This window comes from Oratosquilla oratoria, chromosome 30 (assembly GCF_046742065.1).
Source record: "Oratosquilla oratoria isolate Oo_2021 chromosome 30, ASM4674206v1, whole genome shotgun sequence".
Lineage (NCBI taxonomy): Eukaryota > Metazoa > Arthropoda > Malacostraca > Stomatopoda > Squillidae > Oratosquilla > Oratosquilla oratoria.
The window spans coordinates 5,065,226-5,092,493 of record NC_134806.1 but is presented as its reverse complement, the minus strand read 5'-3'; the positions used below and the strand labels follow the sequence as shown (position 1 = coordinate 5,092,493).

At 37.7% G+C, this 27,268-nt stretch overlaps 1 protein-coding gene across 2 annotated transcripts in view; it reads left to right on the top strand.

Moving 5' to 3' along the window:
* The first annotated feature begins 496 nt into the window (after positions 1-496).
* Positions 497-27,268, top strand: part of LOC143040991 (uncharacterized) — a 577,258-nt gene continuing 550,486 nt past the window's right edge. For both annotated transcript variants that reach the window (XM_076212488.1, XM_076212484.1), the window contains exon 1: positions 497-860. The gene's annotated coding sequence lies outside the window, so the exon portion shown is untranslated. The remainder of the gene's footprint in view (positions 861-27,268) is intronic.

Genomic DNA, 27,268 nt, shown 5'->3' with positions numbered 1-27,268 from the left:
GTATGAAAAAGGAATCAAGCGAAAAAATGCCAAACACATATGTCTCTTCGTTAATCACAGTAGGTTTATATGTTTGTCTTCCAGTTATAGAAGTGTCAATCTGTATTGTACTTACCTGTTCTAACAAAACTGTTTCTAGTAATTTCTGATCACTAAAAGAGGTAAATATTGGTTATTCTTTCTGCGCATTTTGTCGTCTGCCCTAACGACAATATCTATCATTTGTAATACAAATGCGTATCTGATGTCGATAATATTTCACCGAATAAAATTAAGATTAAGAGATAGATTTAGTGTAATGATTTTTAATGTACATATATACCCTTGTTTTGAACAAAAAACATATTATACATTTGAACATAAAAACAAAACACAGTAACATAAACTTTCAAACCATTTGTAACGACTAAAACAAATTAGCATCGCAAAATGCCGAGTTTAGAGTATCGCATCATATGTTTTGAACAGAAAGTCTATTTTGATTTCTGCTAGTGTCGTGTCAACCTTAGTGAAGGCGAGACTAAGTACAGGCCTATACACTTGTTTTAAGAATTTGCTTAGTTTAAGGCTTAATCTTGGTTTTGTATACATCACTCTGCATCTTTAAGTGTTCCCCCTTTTCGTACGCAACAGTAGAATTAGTATTACTGCTTCCACCAGAGTGAAAGTACGAGTGGACGTGTTGGCCTCACCCAGTATCTTCAAGCCATATTTCGGTTCGTCTTGGGTTTTCATTCGCATTTGATAAATCAGTATTAGAACTCAGATCGCTAATTCTCAAACGTATCTAAAGGAAGTCATCGCAAACAATTGGTTTTGTGCCAAAAGGAAGAAGCAACCAATCCCTGCGTGCATTTAAGGTAAGACATCAGAGTGTGGCTTCAGTTCAAAGCTAATATCGAACATAAGTAATTTCATCACATTACCTGAGATCTTCATAATTTTTTTGATGCTCATGATTTTTTCAATACGGAAACATGAACAAGGGAGTATGAATATAAGAGGCCAATTAGTTGTGTGGTGTGACAGGCCATGGAGATATATGCATTGAAATGGCTTCCTAGTGAAAGACTAAAGTTTGACTGTTGAATGTGAAGTTGTTTCTTTCCTCCTTGGCAAGAAATAATGTTCTTGTATTGGCAAGAAGGCCTGTGTGGATGTACCAGGGTGCTGATGATATCCACTAGCCAAGCTGACACTCTTAGTGGAATGTGCTACACAAATTAATCATGATAAAAAATTGCAGTTAGATTTGTGAGCTGTGAGGAAGGTGATTCTAATTTGATATAGAATATGTTTTTAGATTTATTATAGATATAATGTCACTCAAAATGCTAAAAATGTATATGTTAATCAGTAGTTTTGAATATATTATCATTGTTTTGTATTGAAAGATCTATAAGAAATCAAAGGCAAATATGTGTGATGTACAAGCTATTTAGATTTAGATTTTCCTTCCTCTCTGAGATAATTTTCACCTGTTTATTCACCTCTTTAACCACTTCAGAACAATGATGCCCACATAGGTGTCATAAAGAGTGAGTGGGTACACGAGGATATCGGCATCTTGATTCTATATATATTTTTTGTAGTTGTACATGAGTTACTCTCTGATTTTATGAACTGGTTTGATCAAGTTTTATATGTTTATTAATACTCAGAGTAAAAGAGAACAAGTAATACAGCAATAACATTATATTTTATCATGCGATCAGTGTAATAAATCATATGTATGGCAGCCGATGGTGCGTGGGATAATTTGACTCATAATGAAGTGGTTAACTATTTCCTGGGGGTATTGGGATATATTTAATCACCTGTTTTTCTTTATTATTCATTTCTATTATTATTATTATTATTATTATTATTTTAATCAGAAAGATTACAATGAATTACATAGACCAAACATGAACTTGTGATTACCTTGGTTTAATGGTGGTAATAAATTGAAACTTGCATTGCTTTTAGTATCATGTGGGGTTGAGGGCTGGGAAGAGCAGAACAAATCACATTTGAAAATTGCCACAATAGATAACAATAACCCTACTGTCGATCAACCAAACTATTGCCCCTGGTCTCTCTTGCCGATAATCTGTGACCCCACTGTGTATAGTATATAGTATAATACAAACCTCCATTATTATTGTGAAAGTAACACCTTCCAAGACGTCTGAAAGAACTTAATGAGAATTGAGTAGTTGTAAGGGCAACAAGCATGTTAAAACATGTTAGATCACTAATTTGTGATTACTAATCTATGGTATTGAAAGCAATACATAGATGTTCTTCAACGTATGTTGGTGTTTTCCCCCCAATGAAACTAGTGATTTGAAAATACAAGTCTGTACATATGAAATATAAATACATTATAATTATATTGTAATATGATATAAATATAAATGAAATATAAGTATAATAATGATAATTTATTTGGCATTGAATCAATATACATGAAGTGCAGTTAATGAAAAGAACATATAGTTTGTAATAACAATTACAAATGCCAAGGATAACACCAAAAAAAGCATGTAATCTTATTTCCATTGTGGTCCTCAAAACTTTATAACTGAAATATGTTCCCAAGATATTTATTTCTTTTTGTTATTATTTTCTTTTATAAAGAAATAGTTTTCAGTAACTAATTGTTGGAAACGGTATATGGTATTACTTAATTTTTAAATTTATCAAATTTATTTCACTACAAATCTAACCAAACCTCACCTATAACATATTTTCTGAAAAGGGTTTTCAGTATTGCAATAGAAAATTAAATATCTATTTTGTAGATTATAACACATCCACATGATATACATTTTTCTTGGCAGAAATAAAAAAAATCATGCTAAAAGCAAATACACTACAGAATGGAGCTGTTTGATGATGGTGTTGACATTGTGCATGGGGTGTTCTCCTACTCTAAGTGATGTCACCACACTACATATTTTTAAAACAGTGCTACGGAGCTGAGCTTTATGCTTTTCTTCAAGCAATGAAACTTGTCCTCACACCAGTCTGATCAGATGACAAAACCAGCTGTCAACATCTATGATGATGACCCTGGTGACCTCTAGAATTAGAGGTTCCTCATAAGTAAATGCAGGTTATGTTAGATGAATTTATCATACTTTAATTTCTTTAACCGCATCTATCAAAAACAAGATGTTGTCCTAAGCAGTTGTTGGGGCTCCATTCATTTGTGTATCACTTTTAGCAACTTTTTCTGTTATTGATTTCCACCAAGAAAATCCTATATTACTTTGATGTATTATGAATTACAAAATGGATATTTAATTTTCTATTGTTATATTGCATATGTGTGCACTTTAAAAATTAACCGAGTTTTCTTCCTGACTTTTGTAATCTTATCAAAAGATTGGGGTTGGTGGGTGTAACAACAACAACAAACTTGTCTTGCTTATTATGGATGTTTTCAACTGATCAAAATTGACACTTATTCGTTTCAGATAATTTTTGTAGAATATAATTTTCTAAGAAAGGTTCTTCCAGAAGTTTGTATCCCCAAATATCCTGTACTTGTCTGTACAAAGTTTCTTAACATCTTCAGTGTGAGTCAAATTCTCACAGGCAGCATCAGCTGCCTGATGTATGATGATTCAATAATGCTTCACCACAATCACATTATAAAATATAGTTACAGCTGTATTATTTGTTCTCTTTCATTCTGAATATTAATAACCACAGATAATATGACCAAGCCAGTTCACAGAATATGGGGGTCACTCAGCTACATCTACAAAATGAATATAATCAAGACTCTAATGCTGGCATCCTCATATACCCACTCATGCTTCATGATGCCTATGTAGGCATCATCATGTGGAAGGGGTTAAATACAGTATGAGGACACCCACATTAGCGAACAGCATTTGGCAAAACTTCATTTAAACACAACTAATTCCATTTTATTATTCCTGTCCAAATAGTTTTACAGTGAATATGTGGATAGCATGTTACACTGTGCACAAATACATAGCCACTTCATAAAGGCTTATGACTAAAGGAGAAGAGCAGTGAGTTGGCAGATAGGGCTGATGGGAGAAAATTGGGATTGTTTGGGCACATGGAAAGAGTGAGTGAAGAAAGATTAGCAAAAAGAATGTGGAAAGCAGAGATGGGTAGAGTGAACTTGAGGGGATGATAGAGGAGGAGATGGATGGGTGGGGTGAAAGGGACTTTGAGCAAGAAAGGAATGTCTGTTGAACAGTTAAGGGGGAAGGCAGGGGTGGGGGTGAGTAGAGAATGGTTGTGTGTAGATGATAATACACAGCCCAAAGAGATTTCTCCTCTTCTCTATTTCCCTGCTGTGGATGTACTGTGTCTTGCTGCATTGCTTCTGACCCAGGCAATGGGTAGGAGAGAGGGATGACCCTTCATCCGTGAGGAGCTAAGATGATAGGGAAACAAGGGTGGTGGATAGGAGTGGGTGCATCTCTTGACTGGCTACCTCCCATACAAGGGGGAAGTAGCCCTTGGTATATGGATAAATTGAATAAAATCTTATGTTACAACTACCATTTTAATAGTGTTTATATGATCACATGATAGGGATGTGCATGTTAATGTCTCAGGAAGGTGAGACAAACATAGAAATACTGGTATTTACAGTACTCTTATCAGAAAACACAGAGCATTGATGCTATATATAATGAGAGGCCCTAGTTTGTGAAGTCTATTGTTGTACAAATAAGACCAGTTCTGCGTGTTCTTTTATAATGTGTGTGTGTATTTACTTAGTTGTAGTTATAGTTGGAAGGAGCAACATTCATGGGGTCCTATCCTACTCTCCAAATATGTGGCTTCAAATTCATGTATGGTTCCAATTTAGTCCATATCCATAATTTCCTGTTAACATATTTAGATTTAAATTCATGTATTGCTCCAGCTTAACCTATATCACCTAAGTTATTCCAAGTATTTATACATCAATATGGAAAAATATAATTCTTTACATCCTTTAGATATATAGTCTTATAATTTGTTCTCTTGATCTATCAAAACCTTCTTAGCCCTAATAACGATATCTCTTCTATGATTGTAGTCCATCTCCTTTAGCAACATGGATATTATAATTATATCACCCCTTTCTTTTTGAGTTTTCAAAGTTGGTAGACCCAGTGCTTTTAGTCTCTCCTCGTATGGCTTATCTCTCAGGCTGAGAACCAGATGGTTGCTGCTCTTGTATTCTCTCAACCTTGTTTATATTCTTCACTCTGTGTGGGGACTATACCACAGCACATATTCTAGTCTTGGACAAATCAGGGTTTCCATGAGTTTTCCATCAACTCTTGATCCATATAATGAAAAGCTACTTTAATTTTGTGTAGCAGTCCATTTGTCTCTCCCACAATCCTGCTGATATCTGTCAAGTGAGAGGCTGTCTTTTATCAACATTCCCGAATCTTTCTCCTCTTATTTTGGTAATGAAATAATTTCCCAAAGAGTTGTTCAAAGATGGTCTTTTGTAGCTATTGTTCATTTCCAGTACTTTTTTTTTCCATTATGTCAATATAGATAAAAAACATTATAGGTGATAGTAACGAACCCTGTGGAACTCCACTGATCACTGCTCTCTATCCTGACATCTTATCCTTTACTGCTATCCTTATGTACCTTCCCTTCAAAAAATCTTCCATCTTTTCAAGTAATTTGCCTCTCAGTCCTCCAGTATGCTACAATTTCTACATAAAACAATTGTGGGATACTTTATCAAAAGCCTTCTTTCAATGATGGCAAAATAGTCGGATTGAGTGGCAGTACATAGGTTATCTGTGTATATGTACCTGCAGAGGTTCTGGTACTGTGGCTGGTCGTTTGTATAGATATTAAACAAAATTAGAGCCAAGACAGAGCTCGGTGGGAGTCCATTTTTCTGGATGTGCCAACTGCTTATTTTTGCCATTCATTTTCACATAAAATCATTGAGTGATGAGTAGACTTATATTAACTAGGATAGAATTCTGCACAATTTGGGCTACTTTTAAGAGGAGTGCCCTGTGGTTCACTGTCCTAAGGAGCCATTATATCAACAAAAACAGCGCCTGTTACTCATTTTGTCTCAAATGCATCCTCAGTATATTGTGTACCATGTATACTCACTATGATCATGCATTTGTATAATTTATAGAGAATGCACAGAGAACCTCCACAAATGGGGATTTAACACCAACACTGAATGTCCATGTAGAGAAACACAGACAATGAACCTCATTCTCCAGAAATGACATATGGGTCTTCACTGCTTCAACCAAGGCCTTAAGGAAGCAGATGACACTGTCCTATAGTAGATATGGTTTTGGCACAGTAAGATATAATGATTGGGGTAGTTTTGGTGCATCCTGTTGTTGTTTTTAATGCTTTATTTTTATGATACTTGTTGCCTCAAGTTCACCAGGTGGGAATCCTGCAGTTCTAAGGCCCTCCCACAGATCTCTCTGGGAAGGAACTGTGGACTGTTGTCTGTGTTGTATTGGTATGTGACTGTTTCTCTGTCACTGGCTGAAAGTAGTAGGAGGAGGTGAGCAGTCACAGGTTGTCAATTGTCTATATATGAAAAGGTACAATAAATGCATAGTTACTGAATTAATTTTGTAATTGCCAGTGAAATGGTCAGAATACGGCGTGTGAGGATGGAACCTTCATTGGATTCAACGAACAAAATGTTGTACATTTAATAAAGGTTCTATCCTCATATGGTGTCTACTCTGACCACCTTAGTTTGGTATTGACTGTATTATTAGTTTTGTGTTAGTCTTCACAGTTAGGTCCTTAATGTTTGGGCTGAAGAAGATGTGCATAACACAAGTAAGGCTTAAGATTGTATGGCTTTTGTCCAGTGGAAGTTGGCCATTCAGTGTAATTTAAATATTTCTTTGATTCACGATTGTCTTGGCTGAGCAAAGTCACCGATAATTTCTCAGGGGAGGCTGCTACTCTATTTTGTGTCAGCTCTTTTAATTTCAATAGGTATGTTTGGCTGTTTTTGGCATCTGTTTTGTTGTTACTCTACTGGGCTATTATGTCATCTGCATAGTTGAGAGCTTTGATGTCTGAATTTGGAGTTGGGGGCAACTCATGAATAAGTTAACTATTTCTTTGATTTTATCTGAAAGGATGTTGAAGGAGTGTCAGAAACTTTTTTATATCTGATGCCACTGTAACTGTTATCTGATAAAAGCAATGGGGTGTGCTGATTGAATTGTCAACAATATCAGTTAATCAATCCATTGCCCCAGATCTCTCATGGAAGAGGCCCATGTTTTCTGTTCAATTGGCAGAAGCCTCCAGATTGATCCACAGGTCACTTGAGGAAAATGTATTGTTGTTTGGGTAAGCCAAGAATATAGTATAGGATGAGGTGTTCTGTGTCTTCTATGTGATAATTACATTTGGAGCAGTTTGGTTTTGTACCTAGGTCTGTTCTGTCTTGGAACTGTTTTGAGTGCTGGATGGTGGCTTGACTGGAGCTGTGCCTGTGTGGAATTACTTGTTGTTGGAGGGATTTCTTGGTTGAGCTGATATCTAGGAAAGTCAGGTGGAGTGTGGAATTTAAGGATTGGTATTGAAGTCAAATTCATTAATCTCGTGAACTTGGAGCAGTACAGGCAAATCTTATTGAATGATCGGTTTTAATTCATGGAATAGATGATCAATATATGTAATAGATACATAGAGTTGTTTATTGAATGCTGAAACCAATCTAATGTGGCCTTGAAGTGTCCTTTAGCTTCTTCATACCTCATGGACCTCCTAACATCCTCCTGTGATATCTAAGAATTGCCAGAAATAAGGACAATTGTATTATGTATTAAATTAGCAGTTTTGGTTTTCATCTTCAGTTTAAAATGTTAAGAAGTGCTGTTACATTTAAGAATTTTACTATGAAACTTGTTTGGGAGTGAGAAACTTTCAATCCTTTAATAAAAGTTAAGGGCTTTTTAATTCTAATTAATCTATTAAGGAGTGCTTTTGCACATGTGCAGCTCATCCTGGCCGGTGTTATATATTCTTATACAACTGATTGAATCTACCACTTCTCAAAGGGTGTGGTGTCATACAAGTATCATACATACATATACCAACAGTTTTTTCCCCCCTACAAGGGAGGTAGCCAAAAAACAAAGGCATAAAATCCACTCCCACCCATTGGATGGGAGCAGAGTGGGTATGTGCCTTTTAATGTGGTTATTTCCCTTGTAAGGGATATAAATAATGTATGTTAAAGCTTGTTGCGCATAAACCTACATTGAGCTTCATGAGCAATGTAAAGATCAGTCAGGATTTAGTAGAGTTTGGACTTGTTTAAGTACATGATAGGTTTTCCTATGTATTACAGGTATAGCTTACAGTTAGGTAATTTTCTTGGATAGGTTGTGGGACAGAACTTTAATTTCATATCATGAAAAACTCTGAATAGGTCATAATTTTTGTTCATGACTGTACAGGGGGGTTAAATCAAACTATGATTAATTTACACTAGACTAATCCTGTATATTCAATCAATCCATTGCTCCAGATCTCTGTTACAGGAGATCTGCAGTCTCCATCCCATATACAGTTAACTCTTGAGTTACCAGAGTAAATGTTAACATAATCTAGGCTGGCAACATGACTTGTAGCAGTGATTTAAGAATTTGTACCATGCAATGGTCTATGTACAGGGGGTCCTTGAGTTATAACAGGGTTCCATTCATATAATGACTTTTTTTTTGTCTGAGCTAGCCTTAATAAGCATATTCCATGATTATATATATATATCACAACTAACACCACAGTCGGACGAAAGAAAAAGTTGCGTAAGTGGAACTATATATTTCGATTGCTACCTGCAATTCTCTTGCAGGTAGCAATCGAAATATATAGTTCCGCTTACGCAACTTTTTCTTTCGTCCGACTGTGGTGTTAGTTGTGATTTATAAATGTGTTACTACATTTCTCACCTGTGATATATATATATATATACATACATACATACATATATATATATATATATATATATATATATATATATATATATATATATATATATATATATTTTTTTTTTTTTCCCTATGCACTGCCATCAGAATAGTCTGCCTTATGCTTGGGGACCATTAAAAAAAAAGCAACACAGATAGATGAAAGTGGATAAGTAATAATCCAATTCTTTGGTAAGTAGCAGGTCGAATTTAAAGGAAATGTCTTCACATCTTACCCAAGTCATTTCCTTTACCCAATGGGTCATTGTGTTCTCCATTGCTATACTTAACAGTGTATTTCCCCAGAAATCTGCTTTGCCACTTGCTTTTCATGCTTCTCAGTTGACCTCACTACAATTAAAATCTCATTAAGGACTATACCATTACTTTGTTCAATTCTTTTCTTTAAGAGGAGAGTTATGTCCTATAACATTTCTTGAAATGCAGCTTTATTTCAAGTTCTTGTCTTAGGGCGGACATATGCCTCCATGAAGTCTCTGCTATTTAGCCCTTTAGTTCTAATTTTCAGGTATTGTTCCACCTTGCCTTCAGACGGATTTGCCTCTTCCACCTTTATTTCACTCCTCACAATGACCATTTCATCTTCTCAGTCTCTTTTCCATGTGGAGTAGGGTAGGCGTACCAATGGAGACACACTTGCCCTATGCAGACGCATTTGACACAAAAAACTTCTACCTGCCGATGGTGAATAGATAGGAGCATAATTATAGGCTCAAAAAATCACATTATGAGGGTATAGTTAAGTGATTTTTTGAGCCTATAATTATGGTCCTATCTATTCACCATCGGCAGGTAGAAGTTTTTTGTGTCTGCGTAGGGCAAGTGCGTCTCCATTGCTACACGTACCCTATCTATTTCTCCCCAGCTGCAGATCAGCATTGTGTGTGTGTCTACCTAATCATAGTATACAAAAAAGGTTAATGCTTGTGGTATCCTCTTTCTTACTCTCCAATTAATTATCATACCTAATTTTAAATTCATCCATGGTTCCAACTTGGACTCTGTCTCATTATTCTGAAATGATCATACTTAAATTTGAATTCATGTTTAAATTCAAATTCCAGCCTTCTAAACTATTTCAAGTATTTGTGCATCCCTATGGAAAACTATTTCTTCATATCCTCTTGACATTTAATCTTTTAATTTGTTCTCATGACCTCTTAAAGCCCTTCCATCCAATGTTTTTGTGTGTGTGTATTTACCTAGTTGTATTTTACAGGAAGGGGAGCTATGCTCGTGGTGTCCTGTCTCCATATCTCATTTTGTCTAGCCTGTTCTTAATTCGTGTATCGTTTTTGCACACACCACATTTTCATCCAACCTGTTCCATACATCTATTATCCTGTGGGGAAAGCTGTTCTTTTTCAGGTCTCTACTATAATTCTTTTTTTTATTTTATTTCCGTGTCCTCTTGTATTTCTTCCATCCCATTTTATTAGATCTTCTCTATCAATAATTTCCATGCCTTTCATGATTCTATAAATAGTTATCAAGTCTCTTCTCTCTCTTCTTTGTTCCAATATCTGTAGCTCAAGTTTTGTCAGCCTCTCCTCATATGGTAATTCTGATAGTGTTGGTGCCAACTTCGTAATGGCTCTTTGTATCATTTCAAGTTTTGTTATACATTTTTTTTGTACTTGGTGACCACGTCGTCAGTGCATACTCCAATTTTGGTCTCATCAAAGTGACTAGTATTTTCTTCACCATTTCTTAGTCCAGGTATATAAATGCCACTTTGATTGATCTTATTAAATTATAAATTTCTCAAAAATTTTTGTTTATACGTTTCTCAGGGGACATATTATTCATAGTAATGACTCCTAAGTCCTTCTCTTTTTCCACTTTTTTAATTTCTTTCTCTCCCAATGTATATGATCCCACTATTCTTTTTTTGCTTCTTCTAAATTCCATTATACTACACTTCTTAATGTTGAATTCCATCTCCCACTTTCTACTCATACTTTATTAAGATCACTGCAGCGACTCACAGTCTTCTTCAGTGTTCACTTTTTTCAACATTTTTGCATCGTCTGCAAAGAAGCTTGTGTAACTTTCAATTACTTCAACCATATCATTAGTATATATAGCAAACATTATTGGGGCCAAAACTGTTCCCTGTGGAACTCCACTAATCACCTCATCCCAATTTGAATGTTTGTCTCTTATCACCATTCTCATTTTCCTTTCATGCAAGAAGTCTTCCATCCACTTAAGTAGTTTGCCCTTTATTCCTCCTGCAGTTTCTAATTTCTTTAGCAATTTCTTATGTGGAACCTTAGCAAAAGCTTCAGGTCTAGAAAGGCACAATCAGCCCATCCATCTCTTTCTTGTATTATATCTATTAGTCTTGAATAGAAACACATCAACTTTGTGACACATGATCTTCCTTGTCTAAATCCAAACTGCCTTGGATTTAGTACATTGTTTTTTTTTTCTTTCTTTTTTTTTCCAAATGCTTTACCCATCTAATTTTGATCATTCTTTCACAAATTTTGGCTACCGTACTTGTAAGAGACTGGTCTATAGTTTATAGGGTCTTCTTTGTTTCTCCCCTTATATATTGGTACTATAATTACTCTTTTCCTGCATTCTCTCAAAATCCAGTTTGCCATTTCATCTAGACCATGCGATTTTCTAACATCGAGATTACTCAAGTGATTCATAATCTCATTCCTTGTTACTTATCTCTTTCATAGGGGGGGACTTTCTCCTCCTGCTAGACATCTCTAAGTCGTATGTTCTCCCTTGTAAACACTGATTTAAAATGCTTGTTCATAATTTCTGACATTTCTATTTCCTCTGTGTATTCTATTCCTCCTTGTCATAGTTTCACTATTTCTTGTTTGTTTTTTAGTTTGTTGTTTACAAATCTATAACATGGTTTTGATTTATCTTTACATTTTTCCATGACATCCTTTTAATATTTTCTCTTTTCTTCTCTTTGCACTTGTACATATTTATTTCCATAACCAATAAATATTTTCCATTTTTCGGGTGTTTTGTCTTTCCTCCATTTTATCCAAGCTTTATCCCTTTTGTCTTTTAACTCGCTACATCTTTTGTTGTACCAACATTTTACATATCCTTTTTCTTGTTTCTGTCTTGAACATACTTTTCCACTCCTTATAAATTTTTGTCAAAATTCTCCATTTCTCTTCTACTGTTGTTTCCTCTTTGTGTAACCTTTTCCAGTCTGCTTTTTGAAAAAAAAATCTCATTTGATCAAAATTTGCTTTCCATAGATCATTCTTCCCTTTCTGTATTGTTAATTTTTTCCCATGTATTTTTCTTCATTTAGTTCCAGTTCAACTAATATGTGATCACTTTTACTTTGTGGTGCCTTATATTCAATCTTGTCCTTTATTTCAGGTTCTGATGTGATTATTAGGTCTAGTCTTGATGGTTCTTCCTCATTTCTATACCTAGTATTCTCTTGTATCCATTGTGTCATTGTATGTTCTGTAATCATATCAAATAATACCTTTCCCTATAGGTCGTCCCCACCCTTCACTGTCATCTCTTTCCAGATTTCTTTACAATTAAAGTCACCCATTATAACTATTCTTCCTCCATCTTCCATTATCATATTTAGTATTATCCTTGTGTCTTCTAACATATTCTTGTGTTCTCTCTCTACCCACAAAGACGTTTTAGGAGGCACATAATTTACCACAAACTTGCTGTTCTTCTTGTCCCTGTCCTCTATTTCTATCATAATCATCTCCACTCTATTCTTTCCATATGTAACATTCCTCACATTTATATCCTTCTTAGTCAGGAACATAACTCCGCCACCTTGTTTTACTTCTGTGTTTCTAATCCAATAATTATATGCACCATGTCCTACACTGTTGGGTGGTAGACCTTTCAATTTTGTCTCCACAATTCCCATTATGTCAGGTTCTTTTTCCTTCAGGTAATCATTCAGTTCATTCAAGCCTGTTATTAAGTCATCTATATATGTGAAGGACACTTTTAATTTTCTGTTACCACCATCCAGTTTTCTGTTTCCCTTCTCTTTTTCTCTCCTATGAACCATTTCCTCACTTTCATATCCACTACTCTCCAATAGAAATTCTCTTTGTCTGACTGTTCCGTTCTCGGTTTTTTCCTTAGCTTCAGTTCTTTTTGTTTTCTCTTCCTCTCCTCTTTATTCATCTCATTTTATCCATACCTGTTTATACTAATCACTTTCTGCTAGCTTCCCTGTTTTTGATAAGACATTCTGTCATTTGTGACCTGAATTTAACCTTAATTGATCTGTTCTTGTCTATATTGTATTTCCCTAGTCTATATATTTCTTCAATTTCTTTCCCTACTTCCTCTTCACCCTCTTGAAATATTTTTAATATCTTGTTTATTTTTTCTCATCTTTTATTCTTGTCTTATTTGGATTATACTTCTCTTCCGTTCCTAATATAATTATACATTTCTTTTTATCTGCTAAGTCTCTTTTTATGCTCTCCTTCTCTCTCATCACTTTAACAACTGTGTCCTTAGTGTGTTTCTTCATCTGTTGTTTCACTATATCTCTAAATTCAATTTTGTTATCCTCTTGGACTTTTTTCCAACCACTTACATCTTTTGCTATGGACTCTTTATTCTCTTTATTATTCCTCTTTAATTCCTTGTTCTCATCCTTTACTTCTCTTAACTGTCTTTTTAATGCTTCTATTTCTTTATTTAGGTTTTGATTCTCCTTCTCTAGTTCTTCCAATTTATCAACTCTTTATGTAATTATTGCAAGTTGGCTAAACCTAACCTCCCATGATTTGTTCATTTTTGTTAGTTTTTCTTCTAGACTTGCTAATTGAGGGAGGTTGTCATCTCCTCCCTCATTAAATCCATAGAAATATTTATCTTCACTTTCTACTGAGCTGCTCTTATCTATATTCCTACTTTTAACAGCTTTGCTTACTTGATCGACATCATCTGTGTCGTCTGCACATCGTTTACTCGCTCCCCGTCTGGTGTTTGGGGTGTGTTCATCCCCTTCCTCATTTCCTTCCATTTTCTTCAATAATGCCTCCCCTTCGCCATTTTTTCACCTGCCCACTACACCAAGAGCTTTCCCCGTCCCTACTGATATAACACAGTTGCTCCCCCGTCACTAAAATCCACATCTTCTTCTTCTTCTTCTTTTTCTTCTTCTCCGGAGTTCAAGTCAAAGGATTACAAAGGCGGAGCATGCTGACAGGAGACCTTTTGATCCATATCTAGGTCAGATGCGAAAAAAAAATCATATTAATAATATTGCCTTCGGTCCGACAATGTGTGTGTTTTGTACAGGAACACAGTTATACTCATGAGATTCTGTCTCTTATTCTCAAACCATCATATCTAGCCTTGAAATCACTTTTGGATTTAACTTATACATTATATTATAGCTTAACAATACTGGGAGTTAATGCATCTCGGTAGAAAGCTGTATTTCATGACTTCCTTTAGATGTGCGTGTGTGTGTGTGTTTTTAACTTGTTCCCATCACTTAGCAACTCTCAACCCCAACCATGAGATTTTCCTTTATTGTCCAGAACACTAGTATCAAATTACCTCTTATTTTCTCTCCTCCAGTGATGATAGGTTCAGTGCTTTCAGTTTCTCTTTTGAACATTTATCTGTAAGAAACCCATTTGGTTGCCACTCATTGTATTTTCTTGATCTCGTTTATATTTTTTACATTATGTAGAGAGCACATCAGCACTGCATTTCAGGGTAAATCAAGCATTCTATATTATCATGATTATTATAATTAATATATGTTTGTGTGTGTGAATGTATATATATATATATATATATATATATATATATATATATATATATATCTTGTCCATCATCCATATTGTGGAAAGACACTTTTATATGGGTTAGGAGTTTATGTTTCACTCTCACTTTTCCTGTTTATAAGGTGATAAGTTATCTGTGTGTGTGCATGTGCACATGCATGTGTATATTCATATCTACATACATAAATTGTTTTTCATCATGAATTATATAAATGTAGTGTATTCCTTGTACCCATATAAGAATGTTTAGTGAATATTGGATTCACTGTAAATATTAGAAACTTTATTTTCTTGGTAGGGATGAACTTAAGTGTGACACATAAAAGGGTCACTGGGACACTTGCACATTCCATCGCTCTTATCAGCTTTATCTGTAGGCAAGCTTATGTTACAACGAGTTTTGAAGACTGTCCTTGGGGAGTTGCTGAATGGGGTCATGAACATCCATATTATGAAATTGATAGGTTTCTTCAAGTGCAATATAGTTTTTGTGAGTCCTGCATATATTTTGTCTGAGGTATTATGCACATAACCAGTTGATCACAGAATTTATAATATGTGTTATATATTGAATATGCTGATTGTACTGGCACTACTGTTTTGATAAATTCTTTCATAAACTAACAATTTGAAGCAGTTTATGGATTGGGCATGAAAACTGAATGTACAATAAAAAGCAGTCTGACCAAAGGGATTTTTATTTCAATTTTATTACTGAAATTATTTATCTTTCATGTGCATCTTTGAGATAATACCATATTGCTCTGTTTAATCCTGATGCTCCAAATGGTTGATTCATTAATTCCATGTAGTTTTCTCACTGCCACAGACCTGATTCTAGAGTCAAATTTATCCAAAATTTCACCCTTTTAAGACGTCCACATCTTTTTCTTTATTCCTCTTTTAGACCTCTATGTTTGATGGCATATAAGACTCGTACGCATACAAAACCCCTCTCCTCTCTTTCAACAGAGAATATTAAGAAATTATCATATTTGTTTATGACAATATGCATTGTACCAAGACATTCATATTGTGAGCAATCAGTCAAGTTGTTGTCCTTAGTCTCTTGCACAATCATTGATTCATGATGATAACCAGTTTTTTAGAACTCAACAATAGTGATAGTGAGCAACATGTGCCATTGGTCACTATTAGTGTTATTTACCATTATTACCTGAATTGCAAGTTTCATGCAAGACTTGAAAGATTTTTTTCATGATATATTATAGGAATGACATGCATATGAGCTCAGAAGTGATTACTGCTTACAGAATTAGATGCTAATTGAAAATATTAGTTACAGAACATTCACCTATAGGTTTTATCATTTCTTTTTTAATGAAAGTACCGGACCTGCAGTTGTAATAGTAATAATAGTAATAGAAATGGTATTGATGCTAGAGCAAATGATATTATAACATTGTGGGGTCAGGCAAGATACAAATCCTGATAGTCATGCTGTCTGGGTAAATATGAACTCAACATATTCATCACCATTGCATGGATGGCTGGTGTGTGTATTTACCTAATTGTTGTATACAGGAAAGGAACAGCACTCAGAGTCCTGTCTCTTACTGACCAATTATCATACCTAGTGCATGATTGTACATGTATGTATGCACTCCTCCTCCTCCTCCACCTCCACCTCCACCTCCACCTCCTCTTCCTTCTCCTCTTCAGCAGTACTTGGCATAGCTCCAGACATAACACAGGTATTATGATATTATAGAACTGTAAACCACAGAATTTGCAAAAGAACTAACACAAAGCTTGGGGCATCCTCAACATTATACCATAAAGATGGCTGCCACTACAAAAAATGCATGGCAACCAGAAGTCTTGAGCACAAAAAAACACAAATGTTATGAATTTGGGAAAAAGAATGGGATGACCAAAGAATTCATAGCTAGGGCATGTTGACCTTGTCGAAAATTGTTTGGGTGGGTAGGGTGACTGCATGGGAGCTTGTTTAAACTGTGGGGATTGGTGCCAGCATATGAGTGAGGCAATATGCATCCTGGCATATGGACCCCAGTTGATGATGATAACATCGGAATAGTGATTGGCAAAACTTGAGTTTTGTGGAATTCATGAACCTGGTATATATGAATGACTTGAAAGTTTGTTTGGTCCATTGTGTTACATACATATACCAAGGGATTCCCTTACAAGAAAGGTAGCCAAAGTCAAATGCACATACATATATATATATATATATATATTGTTGTTATTCAGAACCATGGCAACCCCTTCCATAATAGGTGCAAAGTAGCATATTGGTTTTGAAAATGCTTCACATGATGCCCATTTTTTAGTATAATAGCTCTACTTGCCATGGAAAACAAAATACATAGGGCAAAGGTGACAGCCTATGTGCCATCAGGTATGAACTGACATATACTGGGTGGGTTGTCCTTTCATTTGTCGTTTGGCTATTTTATTCAGCTTCATATTGCCCCCCCCCCCCTTTTTTTTTTTTTTTTTTTTTTTTTTTTTTTTTTTTTTTTTTTTTTTTTTTTTTTTTTTTTTTTTTTTTTTTTTTTTTTCTTTCTTTCTTTCTTTCTTTGTCAGACTATTTTGTGCATTCCCTTGGCACTTCCTAACTTGGGTGACGAGGTTAGAATTAACTGCCACCATTAAACTGATTTATGTTTTGTGAGATATACTTGGAGTGATGACAGCATATGACATCATCAGAATTATAAACAGAACTCCCAGTTGCCCTTTTTCACTCTCCCTCTCCCTCCCTCTCCCTCTTTCTCTTCTCTCCCTATCTCTTTCCCACTCTCCTTTTCTCTCTCCCTATCTCTTTCCCACTCTCCTTTTCTCTCTCCCTCTCTCTCCCCTTCCTTCTTTCTCTTCTCTCTTCCCCTTCTCTTCCTTCTCTCTCTCTCTCTCTCTCTCTCTCTCTCTCTCTCTCTCTCTCTCTTCCTTCCCCCCCTCCCTCTCTCTCTCTCTCTCTCTCTCTCTCTCTCTCTCTCTCTCTCTCTCTCTCTCTCTCTCTCTCTCTCTCTCTCTCTCTCTCTCTCTCTCTCTCTCTCTCTCTCTCTCTCTCTCTCATAAGGAGAGTTTAGGATCAATGCATTGGGGGAGATTAATGGCCGAGAAGAGCTGAGGCCACATACAAGTGTGCAGGGAGGAGGGAGACTGGTTCCTTATGAGTCTGAGATTACTCCCAGTGATGGGATGAGTTTTTTTATTCCAAGTTCAGGGTTTCATATGTCGTCTCTGGCGAGATAAAGGTTTCTTCCAGTTGATGCATGATGTCTCCAGGGCAATTTCTCACAAGTGTTAGTTAATAATGGCAAATATAGATAATTCATTTTTTAATGTGGACAGTGGGTAATTTTTTTTTTTATAGAATAATTGCACATTGTTTATTGGGTATGTGAAATATGTTTTGTTAACACTTGTACATGTCATTATGAGTGAATCGTAGTGGGTCACATGACATGTGTTTTTTCAAACAATAATATTTTTCAAGTTTCTAGATTTCTTGTATTGTTCCTTAAGTAGCATTAATCTGATTGAGTAATGCCTAGGCTGCATTCATGCATATGTTTTATGTCATTTGGATTTTATATAAATAACTTTAATATAACACAGTAGCTAGATTTAGATTTGCTGGCATTCTTAGCAAATGAAATAGGTCGTCTTAAATATTTGCTTCGGAATGCCACCAGATGGAGGAGGCATGATGAAGGTTTGTCATGATGCCAAGAAATGCCTCATTGAAAAGCTACAATTCACCACAAACATTGTTTATCCTCTGAGCACAGCTTTGGTAAACAAATTATTGATCAAATTGTTTTAGAGAATGTGCTTTTTGTACACATATTCATCCACACATTTGCATGTAAATGTGTGTGTGCAGTGTATATGTATTTATATTTCATATATGTATGTATCTATATGTATATATAGAGATGATGTTAAAAACTACATCAAACTGCCGTGAGTTTTACAGACAGTAAATCTGCTGTCCCACAGCCATTATTAATGGACCTTAGGCCCTCATGTACATCTCTAAAAAGAAATTTGGGACTGTTGTCTGTATTATATTAGTGTGGTTCCATTTATCTGTCACCAGCTAGCAGGAGCAGGAGAACATGTACCATTTGTGTCATCTTTATGTATAAAATGTTGGTTGGATGGATAATTGAAGTTGATAGAGGATCTTTGGCTTGGGCTGGAGACTGACCCAGGTTCTTGGTGCCATATCTCCAGATCCAGGGAGGATATTTGAAGATGGGCATAGGGGAGATAGTTCTCTCCAACATCCAGTTTGCAAGAGCATTGTGTTGAATTGTATAGCCTTTTTTTTTTTTTTTTTTTTCATTTTCATAAAAACATTGTGTATTATTTTAAATGATTTTTGCTTAGATATGTGTTTTTGTTTTGCCATATATTAAATGTATTAATTATAATTATTATTTGTTTGCAGGTATGGTGCTTCTGTGAATGCTACTGTCGTAGGTGAGAAAAGTATATCTTTACAACCAGTTTCATGTCAACTGTTTGTAGGTATCCATCTCCACACAACCAATATTTAGTCATATCTATGAACTAAAATATTAATGTCTTGTTGCATTGCCTCTGACCCAAGCAATAGGCAAGGGACAGTGATGACCTTTCATCCACAGGATGCTAAGATAAAGGGGACAACAAATGGGTGTGGGATGAGTGAAATGTGGATGTATGCCATAGCTGAGCCTCCCCTTCTTATAAGGGTGAAAGAGCCTTTTAGCATATGTATGTATGTACTGCTTATTTGGACAAATTGGACCATGATATGATAAGGAAATTCAGCTGGCAATGTGAGCAATTTTGCCTCTGGAAACTTCTTTAAAGACTTGACCATAATGTAATGGAGGGTAGAGCACCTATTGCCAAAGCTCATAAGGGCATTTGGTTTCCTCCAAAACATAGGGGTCATAATCCACTGATACTGTGAGCTAAACAACAACAACAACAACCTTATGTGTTTGGGTAGACAGGGATGAAGCTGAATGCACCAAAGTGTCATGGTTATGTGATCAGTGAATTATGTTCAATATGTCATGGAAACTGCTGTTTATTGTTAGCAATGTAATCTACATGGTATTCCCTGTTTCTGCGTAAGAGTTGATGGAGGCGGCCATGGTGCAAATGGCCGTTGGCCTTTTTAATATAGTGACTTACTCAAGGTGTTGCTCGAGTTTAGGACAGGTGATTTTGTTCAGCCAAGGGGGATGGGCAGGAATAAAGGTGGGGGGGAGGGGGGTTCTCAGTGAGCCCGGGTTACATGCCTCCAACCTGTACCCCTGTCGTCAAATAAAATTATTGTCATACACCAGAAGAAATTTATAAAGTATGTCACAACATTGCAGTTTGTGACACTGGGACCTTGAGGTATCGTAGGTTGTGTGCTAGGCAGAGCTATTTATTGTTTAATAGGATTAAATTTGATGTATGGCTTTGGTTGCATGTTTCTTAAGTGTAGGGAAGTCTTAGTTCTTGAGTGTGCACTGTAATGAGGAAGATCCCAAACACATTTATTCATATGTTTAATTACTTATATTTTATTTGTGCACGTTATGTGCGGTTCTTTTGTATGGTTGTGTTGATGATTGACACATTGGGAGTGAGATCGGTACATCATGAAATAAAGAAAAAAAAACAGAAGGGGTTAACCAGTCTTGATCAAATCCTTTCAGACTAAGGTATACATTTAGTTTAGGTTAAGCCAGGGTATTTTGTCCAGTTGGGTAGCATTGCACTGTACATGTAACTGCATTGCTTATGGGAAGGAGAGCAAAGATTGTTGGGTCACCCCTACCACTTATAAGTTGAAAAGGGTCTTCTAGTATTTACATGTACAGTAAACGGACAATATGGGGACAGGAATCTGTCATTATATCTGAAGATCCGTTATCCGATGGAAATCCCAGACAGATCCATTATATACTGAAGTTTGTCCGGTATTAGAAATTAGTAGGGCTGGAAATTACTATGCAAAGTCAATCTGGTCCATTAGTGCAGCCTATTTTCGTTGTGAGTTGTCGGATTGTTAAATACAAAGACAGGAATGATCCCATGACCAATGTTTGGGTAGTTGGAATACTTGTGACAACGGCAGATACCCCACCCAAGGTGGTGGGTGGGGGTCATAAGGGAAAGGATGACGTAAAAGTAAGCTTCTCCGAGATTTGGCATTGTAGGTTGATGCCAAATTTGTTCACTATTTTGTACATGCCCCCGTCAACACGGTGATGCACTTCGAGGATTTTGTTCTGGCTAAGGACAAGCAATCATGGTGGACTGTGCTTTGAAGGGGTAAAGTTCGATCAAGACCCCTTCAGTTCGGAAACCTGTTGTATAGAATCGTCTGTCTATGGCCAGGAAAGCGTCGATGGATCACATGAAGAATAGTCACCCCAGACTTCAACAGGGTGACATTTCTTCAGGCTACCCTTGAGTGACAATTCTTCATGTGGGACATCCTGGGTTTACGATTCTTCGGTTGTATAAGTTGGTGACAATAAGCATAACCCTCATTCAATCTAACCTAACCTAATCTTTATTCCACTTGATATTCGGCATACTGGGGTGACAATTCTTCAGGTGGGGTCTGATGGGGTGACGATTCTTCATGTGGGTGTGTAACATTACGAGAATGTTACTTGTGCTTTGGTGTCGAGGGAGTGAAGGAGACTCGAGTGGGTTTGCTGGTTTTATTATGGTTAGTGTGAGTGTTGACCTAGGCTGGGTCGGCGGTCAGGGCTCCGAAGCATACCCTAACTGCAGGAGTGACCGTGAGAGTCTGGGTCGCGCACTGCTTGTGACAAGTACAGAAGAGAACTGAACATGGACACCAAAACCTGGCATCCTTATATGTGCACCCTGCATACGCTAAAGTAGAGAACGACCCAGCCTGACCGAAACATGGCTTGGCAGGGCCTAGTTTGTGCTTTTATGATGACACAAATGCCTGTAGTACAGGTATAATATGGACTTAACCTACACAAATGTAATACAAGGCCGAAGGCCAGCTGTTTCTACAACACATATCCATTCCTTGTCCATCCCATTTCTGCAGCGGCGATACTATAAGCCAAAATATCGCGTAGAAGCACATGTGGGGGACTCTGTTCATCACAGGCGTTTTGGAGGTGGCAATTTTTCATGTGATCCGCATCGATGTGTACGTCACTGTGTTGAAGGGGCCCGGACTGGACTTCGACGACCTCGCGTTGTAGGGGCGGGGGGAGCTTCTATTTCCGTGACCTGGCGAAGGGAGCGTCATGCAAAGGGACTTTCCTCCTCCTCCTCCTCCTCCTCCTACAGGCAGTCTGGTTGATTTCACACACCCCTTCACCCCTTCTCCCACCCCCCCTGTTAAAACTGGTACTGCTTACGGGTATTTATGATCGTTAAAGTGTGTCGTTCTCTCCCATTTGTTGCAGTTGGCGGTGGATGAGTGTGGGGGTGGAGAAGGAGAAGGGTTCGGATGTTCGAAATGTCAAAAGACGCGGACGATTTTGTCGTGCTTCTTCTTGCGCGGTCGTACATTTTGGGACTTTTCGAAGGAATCTGGCGATGTCGCTACTTGATTATATTTGATTTAATTTGTATTTTATTTTACTTATTTTTCTTTTTGTGTTTTATGTCACTTATTTTTTTTGTTTTATTTTACTTATTTTTCTTTGTTTTTTGTTTAAGTTTTATTTTGTTTCTTCTTAATTTATTTACTTGTTTAGTTATTTTGTCGTCTTTGATTTTCGACCGATACATTTGAACGTATAGAGCGTGCGCGTACATTGGACGCCACATTTCTTGTGTTCGTTTGCGTCATAACTTCAGAAAATGAATGTTTGTTTTTATTTTTATTTCTTGTGTGTGTGTGTGTGTGTTGGGTGAGGATGCGAGCGCGCTTGCATGTGTATGGGAGCATTTGCGTGAATACAATTAACCATGGTATTGGATCACGTGCTGTCGTGTGTGTGTGTGTGTGTGTGTGTGTGTGTGTGTGTGTTTATCTAGTATTACACGAGACCATAGGCATACTCGAGAGGGGTCCCGTCGGTGGAGGCCGGTTACAAGAAGCGGAGTCGAGCTGGGGAAGTCCTCGGTGGTGGCTCCAGATACCTGAGCATAACGTGAGCAGCCATGGAGGGAGAGGGGGATGGTGGGGGGCGGTCTCCCTGAGTGCCGAGGAAACCACTACACCGTCGATATCTAGTGTGTGTGGCCTTGGGCCTACACTTCGGAACACGTGAGAAGCCTAGACGCGTGTGTGCGTGATTCACCATGGTCTTGGATCACGTGTTGGACTCGTAATCGGCAACTATTTACCTTCCGGATAAAAGCTCAGAGCTTATGTATGACCGATCTATGGGTAATGCTGTGACCTTACACACACACGCACAACTCCCCGCCCACGAGAGTTGGAGTAACGACTCGCAGCGCAGGGATACTAAAATTATTTCAACCCTGGGCGAAATTCGAACCCGGACCGCCATCGAGTGTGTGTGAGCGTGCTGGGAGTAGATAGTGCTTGTCTAAGCGCTGTTGTTGTTGTGGAGCTGTGTGTAATTATTTAATCTTTGTGTACATGAAAGGAACAACGCTCGTGGGGTTCCGCTCCTTACTCTCCAATTTCATGATACCTGTGTGTGTGTGCGAGCGCTGGGAGAACAACGCTCGTGGGGTCCCGTACACACTAATTATTATACCTAGTGTGTGTGTGCATTTATGTATATCGGTAGGGTTCTGACCTGCCAAGTCATTGTGCGTATGCATGTCTGCGTTATGTATGGCAGATAGAGAGACGGAGGGGATTACGTTGGTATACACAAAGCTGTCTACATGATAAGACTTATCACTCCCAATGAATTTACCACGATTTAGTGGTATCTCGGGATTGACATTCATGATTTGCATACCATAGTATTATCGGGCTTGGTATTTCTATCTCTCTCTCTCTCTCTCTCTCTCTCTCTCTCTCTCTCTCTCTCTCTCTCTCTCTCTCTCTCTCTCTCTCTCTCTCTCTCGGCTAGAATAAATGTATATCTTGAAAAACAGGGAGTTGATATTTTTTGGTTATTTAGTGATGATATTTGTTTAGGTTATTGAAATAATGAGATGTTGCAGGAACACTGTCTAGATTCCTAGCTCGCTGATAACTTCTAGGTTATTAGGATCTGCTACTAGATAGGGCCGCGTGACGTGCTTTAGAGTATTTCGTAAAGATGGGTATTACGGCGCCTCTGTTGAGAAAATGGGAATGTTAAATGACCTGTCGGCGAACTTTGGAAATCCCAAGAGGGTTCCTGCTTTCCTGTTTTTTATCATCCACCTCTTCCTCCTCCTCCCCTTTCTCTTTATCTTTCTTCTCCTCTTTTTCCTCTCTCTCTTTCTCTTCTCCCTCTTTCTCCTTGTCCTTTCTTCTTTCTCCTCGTTTCTCCTTTCCCATCCTCCCATCCTCCTCCTCCTCCTCCTCTTCTTACCTCTCTTCCTTTTTGTCCTCTTTCTTCTCCTTCTCTTCTTTCTCCATCTCCTTTTTCCTTTCCACTCTCCTACTTATTACTCCTTCTTTATATCCTACTTTCTCTTCTTCCTCTTTCTCCTTTTCCTATTTCTCCTCTCATTTCCTTTCCCCTCCTCTCCTCCTTTCCTCCTCTCTCTTTTCCTCTTACTACTCCTCTCTCCTCGTTTCTCTTTCTTGTCCTCCTTTCTGCTCTTTCTCTTCCTCTTTCTCCATTACCACCCACCTCATCCCTCTCTTCTTCCTCTCCTTCTTCTTCTTCCTCTTCTTCTTCCTCTTCTTCTTCCTCTTCTTCCTCTTCTTCTTATTCCTCTTCTTCCTCTCCTTCTTCTTCTTCCTCTCCTTCTTCTTCTTCCTCTTCTTCCTCTTCTTCCCCAATCCCTACAAACTCGTCGTCCCATGTCTGTCGCGGCGATTTCGTGTCATTGGCGCTCGTCGCAGAATCGCGAAGGAGGACGGGACCCCCCTAGTCTAATTCCCACTCGGCCCGTGACGTGTCTCATCCTGTGCCAAATAGAATCATCCGTCGTCGCCCAGGCGGGACATCTCGTGAATAGCGTCACGATTTCTTATTTAGATTTTAGACGTCAGATCCGCTTGCTAAGATGAACACCCAAATCTGTCCCATGGTATATAGAAACTATTGCATTAGTGTGGTGTCGCTCTTAAGATTTTTTTTAAAGGAAATTAGTGTAATAAGAATAAGTCACATAACATTGATAGTTTGTTACCTATATATATATATATATATATATATATATATATATATGTGTGTGTGTGTGTGTGTGTGTACAACACTGGGTCCCAGTGAACAGATATACTGTACATTTTCTATCAACCACAGTTCACTTTAATTCTAAGCCATCAACATCGAGACTCGATATATATATATATATATATATATATATATGAAGGTGGAAAAAGAAGTCACGGGTCTAGTTCCGAGTTACTGAGTTTATTCCTGACCGGTTTCGCTCTATGCTTCTTCTGAAGAAGCATAGAGCGAAACCGGTCAGGAATAAACTCAGTAACTCGGAACTAGACCCGTGACTTCTTTTTCCACCTTCATCAACTTGTCATAATGTACCAACATATATATATATATATATATATATATGTATATACATACATACATACATATATACAGATTTTTGTTAAATGATGAAACAACTTCGGGTGTCCGCAGTAGTAGTACTTTGGGTATTTTGCGCGGTTTTACTCGCACCCGGGGGGAGATCCGCTGCCGATGCTATCTCTGGGTGGAGGGTTGTCAACATTCCAGAGCCTCTTATCAGTCTGTGGATGTAAGTCTTTATTGTGTTGTGGATGTGTAATGCGGTGGGGACATGATACATATTATTATTTTTTGTACCTTTTGGCCAATTTCAGTATATAACCTGTGTGTGTGTGTGTGTATGTATGCAAATGAGGTTGAAGGTCGTGACTAATTAGATCGATTATTCTCTACAGAGCTTTTGGGCAATTTCAATATATATATATATATATGTGTGTGTGTGTGTGTGTATGTATGCAAATGAGGTTGAAGGTCGTGACTATTCTAGATCGATTATTCTCTACAGAGCTCAGAATGTTCGTGTATTTTAGTCTACTTAGGTGTCTAAAGGTTGCCGACGTTTCGGAACTGTCTGGTTTCATCTTCAGGGCTAAATGCTGTGTGGTTCATCACAGATTTGGATCACGCGTTGGACTCGTGATCGACAGCAATTACCCTCGCGGTTGAGAGATCACAGCCCGATCTATGGGTAATGCTATGATCATACACAAACACATCACCTCCTTGCCCACCAGAGTTGGAGTACCGGCTCGCAGTGGTGTGATGCTGAAATGTTCAGCCCTGGGCGGAACTCGAGCTCGGATTGCTGAATCAGCGGTTGAGAGCGGTGCCACTGCACCGTCGAGACAATCGTGTGTCCGTAGAAAAATGGCGGCACATAGGCTAGCATGCTACTTGCTTTTGTTACTTCGTTTGAGTAGAAACGACTTCGGTTACAATATTCTAGATTTCCGTAAGAACATCTCAATAATGTGTCTAACATTCGTATTCTAGGTTTAACATCTCTTAGTTCGTCATCCAGCTTCTCATAATATGACGCAAAGAGTAATTTGACATTTGGAAAATTAAATAAAAAATCGTAACCGAAGTTGTTTCCACTCAGTCGAAGTAGCAAAAGCAACTAGCATGCTAGTGAGAAATGACTAATGTGCCACTGCTTCGCCCTGTAGATGAAGTCAGGCAGTTTCGAAACGTCGGCAACCCATGGACAACTCCAAAACTCAACAAACGAGGCAATGAAATAATCTAAATAGAATAATCTTTATCCTTTAACTTGGCCTATAGAAATATGCATTGCCTGACTAAACGACATATATATATATATATATATATATATATATACATATATATATATATATAATATATATATATATACACACACACTACTCTGTACCTACTTACATATGTATATGTGTGTGTGTGTGTGTGTGTATGTACGTATGTGTAAGGTTCTTCAGCCTACTCAACCACTCATCACCACCGGTGTGTACTACTGTACTACTTACCCAGACAGACGTAACACATAAGGTAAAGGTGGCGAATTCGATCGCAGATAAGCGCCTCCTGTCGTGATCACTTTAAATATAGACTCCAACGATTGGCTGTGTCTACTAGCCCTGGCAGAGTCAGCACGCAAGGCAAAGGTGGCGAGTTTTGTCATAGCGAAGTGTCTCCTTGCGTAATAGTGTGTGTTGGGGGGTGGGGGTGGATTATGGTGGTAACGAATATATTTTGTTATGTAAAGACTGTGGGTTTAGGATGACAGGCCTCGCAGCACCGTGATCTGATATCATACAACATGTTCCGGCCCTGCCGCAGGGTGACGGGAGCGGACGTTGGGCTGAAGGTGTGTGTGTGGGGGGAGGGGGGGTTCCCGAAGATG